Raw genomic sequence first — 9,803 nt, 5'->3', positions numbered from 1 at the left:
ACTGAATTGCTTGAGGACAAGCAAGGGTTTAAGCTTGGGGGAGTTGATACGTCTCCGTCGTATCTACTTTTCCAAACACTTTTGCCCTTGTTTTGGACTCTAACTTGTATGATTTGAATGGAACTAACCCGTACTGACGCTGTTTTCAGCAGAATTGCCATGATGTTGTTTTATGTGCAGAAAACAAAAGTTCTCGGAATTACCTCAAACTCCACGGAATATCATACAATAAATAATAAAAAATCCTTGCCAAAGATGAAGACCAGGGGGCCCACACCCTTCTCACGAGGGTGGCCCCCCCTAGGGCGCGCCACCTACCTCGCGGGGCCCCTGGAGACCCCCCCGACTCCAACTCCAACTCTATATAACTGCTTTGGGGGAGAAAAAAATAAGAGAGAAGAAATCATCGTGTTTTACGATACAGAGCCGCCGCCAAGCCCTAAAACCTCTCGGGAGGGTTGATCCGGAGTCCGTTCGGGGCTCCGGAGAGGGGGATTCGTCGCCGTCGTCATCATCAACCATCCTCCATCACCAATTTCATGATGCTCACCGCCATGCGTGAGTAATTCCATCGTAGGCTTGTTGGACGGTGATGGGTTGGATGAGATTCACCATGTAATCGAGTTAGTTTTGTTAGGGTTTGATCCATAGTATCCACTATGTTCTGAGATTGATGTTGCTATGACTTTGCTATGCTTAATGCTTGTCACTAGGGCCCGAGTGCCATGATTTCAGATCTGAACCGATTATGTTTTCATCAATATATGAGAGTTCTAGATCCTGTCTTGCAAGTCTATAGTCACCTATTATGTGTTATGATCCGTTAACCCCGAAGTGACAATAATCGGGATACTTACTGGTGATGACCGTAGTTTGAGGAGTTCATGTATTCACTATGTGCTAATGCTTTGTTCCGGTTCTCTATTAAAAGGAGGCCTTAATATCCCTTAGTTTCCATTAGGACCCCGCTGCCACGGGAGGGTAGGACAAAAGATGTCATGCAAGTTCTTTTCCATAAGCACGTATGACTATATTCGGAATACATGCCTACATTACATTGACGAATTGGAGCTAGTTATGTGTCACCCTATGTTATGACTGTTACATGATGAACCACATCCGGCATAATTATCCATCATTGATCCGATGCCTATGAGCTTTCCATATACTGGTTTACGCTTATTTACTTTCCCGTTGCTATTGTTACAATCACTACAAAACACCAAAAACATTACTTTGCTTTCATTACTCTTTTGTTACCGTTACCACCACTACCACATTACTTTGCTACTAAACACTTTGCTGCAGATACTAAGTTTCCAGGTGTGGTTGAATTGACAACTCAGCTGCTAATACTTGAGAATATTCTTTGGCTCCCCTTGTGTCGAATCAATAAATTTGGGTTGAATACTCTACCCTCAAAAGCTGTTGCGATCCCCTATACTTGTGGGTTATCAGTACCCGTCAAATTTCTCGGGGCGATCTCCACAACCTAATTGGAGACCCCGACTCTTGCCCGGAGCTTTACACCAGAATGATTGAGCTCTGAACACCACCAACCGTCTAGGGCGCCCAAGAGGAACAAGCTCAAGGGTACCAAGCACCCAAGAGTAATAAGCTTATGAACTTGTAACTTCCACGTATCACCGTGGAGAACTCAAACCAATGCATCAAATGCAATGGCAATGGCACATGGAGTGCCCAAATCCTTATCTCCCAAATCCCACTGAAGCAACTAATGCTAGGGAGGAAAATGAGAGGAAGAACGGAGAAGAGAACACGAAGAACTCCAAGATCTAGATCCAAAGGGTTCCCCTCACATAGAGGAGAAAGTGATTGGGGGAAATGTGGATTTAGATCTCCTCTCTCTTCCTCCCCCCAAAAACTAGCAAGAATCCATGGAGGGATTGAGAGATAGCAAGCTCGAAGAAGGTCAACAATGGGGGGAAGAACATGAGCTAAAAGGATAAGGTTCAACGGGGAAGAAGACCCCCTTTTATAAGTGGGGGAAAATCAAGCCGTTATGTGCCCAGCCCGCACACGAACGGTACTACTGCTCCAACAAGCGGTACTACCGCTCGGGCGGTAGAGCAGGAAAAAATAGCAACGACAAAGAACCTTAGGGGCGGTAGTGCTGCATGAAAGAGGTACTACCGCACAAGTGAGCGATACTGCCGCCTGCCTCTATAGGCGGTACTGCCGCTTGCCCCAGCGGTACTACCGCTGGGGTCAGAGCACACGAGGAAGAGAAGAGAGAAGAAGAGAGACCTAGAGCGTCACTAGTAGCGGTTGTAGGTGAGGTACTACCACTAAAGAGCGGTACAATCACTCCTACTACCGCTGCTACTTCCATTGAACCCAACATGCGAAAAGCAAGTCCCGAATCGAGGTGGTACTAGAGCGGCACTTGAGCAGAACCACCGCCTGAAGCTCTGGGTGATACTACCGCCGTTATAACGGTACTACGCCTGTTACTCCAGGCGGTACTGCCGCTCCAAGCCATGGTACTACCGCAGGTGCAACAAGCAAGCCCAGAAATGCCATAACTTCTGCAAATGATCTATGAATTGAGCAAACTGAAGTTTGGTTATAGTAAGAAGTGGCAGGGGAGGTATGCCTAAAGAAATAGAAGAGTGAAACCTCCAACAGAGAAGAACCGACATAACCTCCAACATCGAGAACATCATAGAAGATGCATGTGAACTCCATTTTCGATGAACTCAAGCTTGTCATGAAGATGACCGCTCTAAAACTCACAAAGAGAAACACCAAACAAGAACCAAGAAAGATGATGTAAGAATGCAATGGTTTGATCTCTCTACGAACGTTACGGTCAAGCTACTCATCGAGAGCCCCCCTTGATAGTACAACAACTGATCCTATAACCCGGTCTCTCAACTACCACCATGAGACCGGTAAAATAGAAAACCTATCAAGGGCAAACCTTTGCCTTGCACATAGTCCACTTGAGCTAGATGATGACGATCTTGACTCCCTCAAGTTCGACCACCTTTCTAGATTGCATTGGCTCGATGAAGACTAGTTGATTGATCCCCCATACTCCACTATGGGTGAGCCACTCTTTGGCATTCACAAGTCTATTGACACCCCAATGGACGGCAAGCTTTAAGGATGATCTCTTCGTGATGCTCCACTCGAACTTGCACACCGCAATCTTGATGACGATCACCACTTGATGTCATCCTCCATGGGTTGTATGAGATCTTCCTCTTGATGCAAACCCATGGAAACAAACCTAACCCCACATAGAACTCACACGTAGATCATGGGTTAGTACACAAAGCATAATGGACAATGCTTACCATACCATGGGATCACTTGATCCCTCTCGGTACATCTTGTACGCTTTGTGTGTTGATCAACTTGATTCACTCTTGACTTAGTCTTGATCAACCTTGAATCTTTCCAACTCTCTTCATTTGCATGATGTCTTGAAGGTAAACATGAATGATCACACAATCTTATTCTTCAAGACATGCTTGCAATAAGCTCAACACTCACATGACCAATCTTTGGAAAACTCCTTAATAGCACCTTGGTCAACTCATAAACTCATGACCAATCTTTGGATAATTCCTTAATAGCACCTTGGTCAACTCATAAACTCCTTGAAACCAACACATGGACTTCAAGAGATATCTGTGGACAAATCCTTCCAATATAGCTCAAAGCAACCATTAGTCCATAGAGAATGTCATCAATTACCAAAACCACACATGGGGGCACCGAGGGAGTCCTGGACTAAGGGGTCCTCGGGCGTCCGACCTATTGGATATGGGCCGGACTGATGGGCCGTGAAGATACGAAGACCGAAGACTTTACCCGTGTCCGGATGGGACTCTCCTTGGCGTGGAAGGCAAGCTTGGCGATCAAATATGAAGATTCCTTTCTCTGTAACTGTCGTTGTTTTGTCACGGCAGATGTCCTAGAGAAAGGACTTAGTCGTGGAGCCATCACGACGGGTTAGCTTGAAGGGGTTAAAGCGGACACAAGGACACAAGAGAGTTTATACTAGTTCGGCCCCTTCGATGAAGGTAAAAGCCTACGTCTAGTTGTGATGGAATTGATGGGGTTTCGATGACTAGGGAGCAAACAAGCTTCGCCTATGTCTTGAGTTGTTGTCTGTTGTCCTTGAACCGCCGCCGGGTCGTCCCCTTATATACACGGGTGACTCTCGTCGGCTTACGGAGTCCCAATACCGGCTCATAGATGTGTCTGGTTTGGTCTCTTCTTATTCCTAACTTACAATACAGGTTAACTACTAACGCCGGTTTACGGCTGCAGGCGTTGAGCCGACCATGGGCCTTGAGCCCTCCTCTGTCTTCTTGGGCTTTAACTTACTTAACTACTGACGAAGTTAACCCGGCCCAGATAGGCCGGTTTATGCCCAGTAGTAATATCCCCAACATTAGGCCCCAGATTGATTTGAACGGGTTCATGTCAATCCTTTAATAAAAGCTTCATCTTCAATATCTTCTTATAAATTGGTAAACCTCCATGATGTCATCTTCTCTGATTGCTGTAAACCGGAGTGACGTCACCTGTCATAACGAAGCTATCCATTATGCTTCTTTGTTTAATAAATCGGCGGAAATCGAGGCGACAGCTCCGTTTTGTGGCCCCTTGATTGTCGCGCCTGACTCATCTTCTTTCGCCTTATAAATAGGAACGAAGGGTCATTTATTTTCTCCTTCCGTGCCTTCTTCATCTTCCTCGCGTCGCCAGCCTCGGAGCTCCGCCGCCGCCGTCGACCTCTGCCTCATCCTTGGCCGCTGCATCAACCTGACCGCACCAGAACATCACGGCAACCTTCCGCATCTTCCTCAGCTCCGGTAAATCTTCTATCTTTTCCCCCGCAGATCTGGCCTAGGGTTTCGCAGTTCTTCAGTGTTCATCGTCTGCCTCTTGCTCATACAATAGATCTTTAGATGAATCCGCAAATCTTTATTCTGTGCAATGATAGTTGTTTGACCTTCGCCTTTACTTATGCATCTCAAACCATGGGTCTATATGAACGTTTTGCTCATTGGTTCGGTACTGCTCCTTTGAACCTCTAAGTATTTATCTCTTCTCTGAACTTGCTTCAGATCCAATGCTGTAAAGAAATCTTGTGAAACCTGTTTGTGCGTACTTGTTTATCCGCAATCTCAGCTTTTCAATGCTTAGATCAGGCGGTTTAACCTTATAGAAAATTTTCCAAACCGGTATGTGCCATTAGTCCCCTTGTTGAACCGCCAGATGTTGGTTGCTTCATGAAACTCCGGTTCAGATAGTTCTGTCTCCGGTTTAACAGTGCCCATACCAACGTACCTTGATCAAATGCATTTTTGAACCGGGATCTTCTACCTTGTAGATTCCATCATGGCCAAGCAAGTATATGAGTGCAATTGGGTTCCTTCTCGCGTCACAGAGGATCAACTGGACGATTTAGTCCTGATTGGCGCTTTAGGCAGCAAAGATACCATCCATTGGAGGGCTCCTGGCAAAGAATGCCCTCCCACACCTCGAGAAGGAGAGATTGTTGTTTTCGTAGATCACTTAGCCCGGGGCTTTAAGCCGCCCGGCTCTAAATTTTACTGGGATGTTTTAGCCGATTTCCAACTCCATCCGCAAGACACTGGCCCCAACTCTGTTACAAATATGTGCCACTTCCAAGTGCTCTGTGAGGTTTTTTTTCAAGAGGAGCCCACAATGGAATTGTTCAGAGACCTTTTCCATCTAAACCGCCGTACTGAGTTTACTGATGGCTCTAATACGGAGTTGGGTGGCATGGCGATTCAGAAAAGGAAAGAGGTCACATACCCTCACGCCAAGCTGCACAGTCACCCCAAGGAGTGGAATCAGACATGGTTCTACTGCAAATACACCTCCCCTGCTGGTGACAATCCCTTACCTGGCTTTCGTCCGGAGCGGCTCAGCAATACACACCCTTTTCCTCAAAGATTGACTGCCCAGGAGAGAAGCAAATATGCTCCCCAGCTGTGAAAGCTCGGAGCCTTTATGGCCAACAGTTTAACAGGGGTTGATCTTGCTCGCTGTTGGATATCATGGAGCATACGGCCCCTTAGTCAGCGCTCCGGTTTGACGTGTGAGTATACTGACAGTGTTGATGACCCACTACGACATTCAAAACTCCAGCTCTCCGATGAAGAAATCACAGAGGCTGTGCATAAGATACTGAATGAACTGGAACACGTCTGCGCTAGAACCAGCCTGCTTCCCTTTTGTGCCACCAACAAACCGCCAGCTGTAAGACTTTGATTTTTCTCTTTGCTGAATCTGTTATTGATATGTCTGGTCATTGTTTTTAATATCAGTGTCTGCATAATCAGGGCAATGATCCGTTTTGGAGCAAAAAACTGCCGCAGGAGAAACCAGAAAAACCAGACAAACCGGAAAGAGCAACCCAGCAAAAGACTAAAGCTGTGAAGAAGACTGCCCACAGGAAAAGAACCACTGCATCTTCTAATCCGGCCCCTGATGATGAGGTGGATAATCCGGACTTTGAGGTAGAGCTTGACTCACTTAGTTTATTTTTCATGCGTCTTATTGATGATGATATTTGTCAGGATGATGCCGAAGCCAGCCACACGGATGTTGCAGAGGTAATTATTATTTCTTCCGATTCAGAAACTTTGCCTTCACAAAAAAATCTGTCAGGAAAACCGGAAAGTTAACTTTTCTCATGCTCTGGCTTATTTGGATCCTAAACTTCTTATGAAGACCCAACAACACGAAGCTCGTCGCACCACCCGGCACAGCGGCCAGGTACTTACCTCCGTCGGTTTACCGAATAGTCCGGTTCGGAAACGCCATTCAGAGGTCTCTAATTTGCTTGTCAGTGCTTGTCCTAAAGCGGGCTACTTTCGTCAACCTCTTAATCCGTCTGACTCCGATTACCAGGTTACTTCCCACTCATCTTCTGGCGAGTCATCGGCTACTCAGCTCCCACCGCTCAAAACGGTGCTTGGGTACGCTATACTTATTGTGATGTTTGCAGTACATTGCCTTAGAACATATGCTATATTTGATTTTGTTATTCTTCTTAGGGCCAAACCTAGGCCAAGCAAGAAGGCCCTCCTGGACAAAGCGGCCGAAGAAGATGTCATTCTTGAACCAGGCAAGACACCCAATCTTGAAGCGGCTATTCCTGAGGATATACCCAACGATCCACCGCAGTAGGACGATGATCTTATTGCTGAAGAGAGACATACTGACGCCTCAGGTCCTGTCAATCAGCCCACAGGTTCCATCCGGATTGAAAGTTCCACCGGTCCAGCAAAACCTACTAACAAGCCAACAACCCAGTGCAAACCGGCGGTACCCAGGATGATGAAGTTGTCATTACCGGCACTGGCCATACTGAGCCAAGCAATCCTGTCGCTTTATCCAAACATTCTGCCAAGGAAGAATTTGCTGCCTTTGGCAAAGGCAAGTGGAACGCTGACCTGACGACTTATGCTGCTCTGAACGCCCAAGATATCCATTCCGGCTATCTGAACCGGTTGTATACCAGTCGTGACTATGAAGCCGGTCTGGTTAATATGATGAAAGAGAAATATGAGGTAACTTCCATATGCTCCTTCCTGCTTGTATGCTTCCATTCTTGCTGACTCTCCTAGCCCCCAAGGGTCGGTTTGTAATATTCTTTCAAACCGGGACTTACCAATATAAATCTTGATGCTTTGAAATTCGATGATGTAGCCCCCAAGGGCCGGTTCAACTTAACGTAGTTAAACCGGTACTTTAAGTAATTGAAATTGCCGCATCAGAATATATACGAGCAAATAGCCATTAGCCCCCAAGTGCCAGGTTGAATACTTGTATTGATCTTGGGACTTTGTAAGCAATTGAAAGATGAAGACCGAATATGCATTAGCCCCCAAGTGCTAAGTGCATAACTTGTTATGTGATTGGTACTTGAATCCTTATACCGATTTGTTGAAGCATATATCTGTATGCATGCAGGCGGAGCTGAAGATGAAAGAAAACCAAATCACTGATCTCCAAGAAAACCTGAAAACCCAACAGGCTGAAACCTCCAAAGCAAAAGAGGAATTGACCAGCGCTTTAAGCGCCATGGAACAACTTAAGGAGAGCTTCAAGAAGAAGCGGGCGGATTGGGCCACTGAAAAGTCCGCTTTGATCAAACGAGCAGAGGATGCCGAGGCTGCACTAAAACCAGTGGCGGATGAACTGACCAGCATAAAGCGGCACATGCATGCCATGACTACTGCTATCTTTGGTAAGCCAGTTTGCCTTCTGAATTGGCTCTGCCTTCTGACAGAGTCGCCGGTTTATTAACCCTTTATGGTATTTCAGGGACGCGCATTGGTCACTTGGGGTCAGATGTGCGGAAGAAACTAAAAGTCGCCTATACATTGGTTGAACAATTGTATACTGGTGCCCAGCGAATCATCTGTACCGCATCTCATAACAAACCGGCGCCCACTTTGATTCAAGATACTCTGATGAAACTGTCGGTGCTTCCTGCCCGGGTTGAAGAGCTAAAGAAATCTGCTGCTCGAACCGGTGCAATCAATGCCTTAATCCGGGCAAAAGCCTGGGTGCCGGATTTTGATCCTATTGAAGCGGCTCAGGGCTATCCCAACTTGAAGGAAGATGGGTCAGAATTTGGCGAAGCGGATCTATGAGCAATAAACCGGGAGGTACGTCCGCTAGCTTGTCAACTTGCTAATGAAGAAGACTTGTCTCATTATCAAGCCCAATATGACAGTCGGAACAAGCGAATAGCTGCACCAATCCATGAATCGGAAAATCTGATCCCTCCAATCCGTAAGCATACTTACGCTCCCGATATTGAACCGTCATTGCTGATCCATGATGAAACTGTTTTTCAAGCATTAATGGGAATCGACTGGACAACTGTGGATTTCTAGCCACTGGGTAGAGAAACGGAGGCTGAAGCGGCGCAGGATGACCTACAACCATCAGGCCAGGCTGGTGACCAAACTTGAACCGGAAGCCGGTTTTAAACTGACTCTCCTTTGCGAAAAACAATTATATTATTATGGGCACCATGTTGTCTTGTAATAGGCTAGCTGATACCTTTGATGTTGATATGCCTTCGTGCATAATTTGTTCTTCCTGTGGTAATGAACTTTCCAAAACACTTTCTGAAATGAAAAATTCGTCAAGTGCCACCGCGGTTGTACCGTCAGGCAGAATATGATGTCTGCATATATGAAATCAAAACAAAATTTTAAGTATGTGATCAAATTTTTGAGATACATAATACCTGCCATCATTGAGCGTGAAGTTGGCTTGGCCAATCTTGAAGCGGAGTTTTGTAAACCCACACTGTTGGAGGAGATAACATCTCCTGTATATATATATATATATGACGCTGGTTTACCACGTAAACCGTGCCGAGTTATAATAAACACCGTGTTACTCCATAAGAGGATGTTAACAACAAGGATCAAACCAGACAAATAGTCTCCGAATTGACGTGAACTGTGTTCCGTCAATTGATTGGTTAAAAAACTTTGTCGGTTTAAAAAACACAATGAAAAGCAAAAAACCCCTTCAACGAAAAGTGTGAAGCAAAAGCAACGACAAAATCGTTTGCCAAAAAAGGTTTATTTAAGCTGATCAAATGGCGTTACCATGGCCAAACACGACCAAGATCCCGTTAGGTGTAACTATGGTTCTAGTCAGCCAGGTCCCCAAATGAAACCATGGCATTTATGCCGACCAAATGGCATGGTCATGGTTCAGGTTCGACCAAGCCCCCAAGTGATTCTGTGGCCTTAGGCCGA

The sequence above is a fragment of the Triticum urartu genome, chromosome 4A (assembly GCF_056163025.1).
Source record: "Triticum urartu cultivar PI428250 chromosome 4A, HENAU_Tu73, whole genome shotgun sequence".
Taxonomy (NCBI): domain Eukaryota; kingdom Viridiplantae; phylum Streptophyta; class Magnoliopsida; order Poales; family Poaceae; genus Triticum; species Triticum urartu.
Note: the sequence above shows the minus strand (reverse complement) of the source record.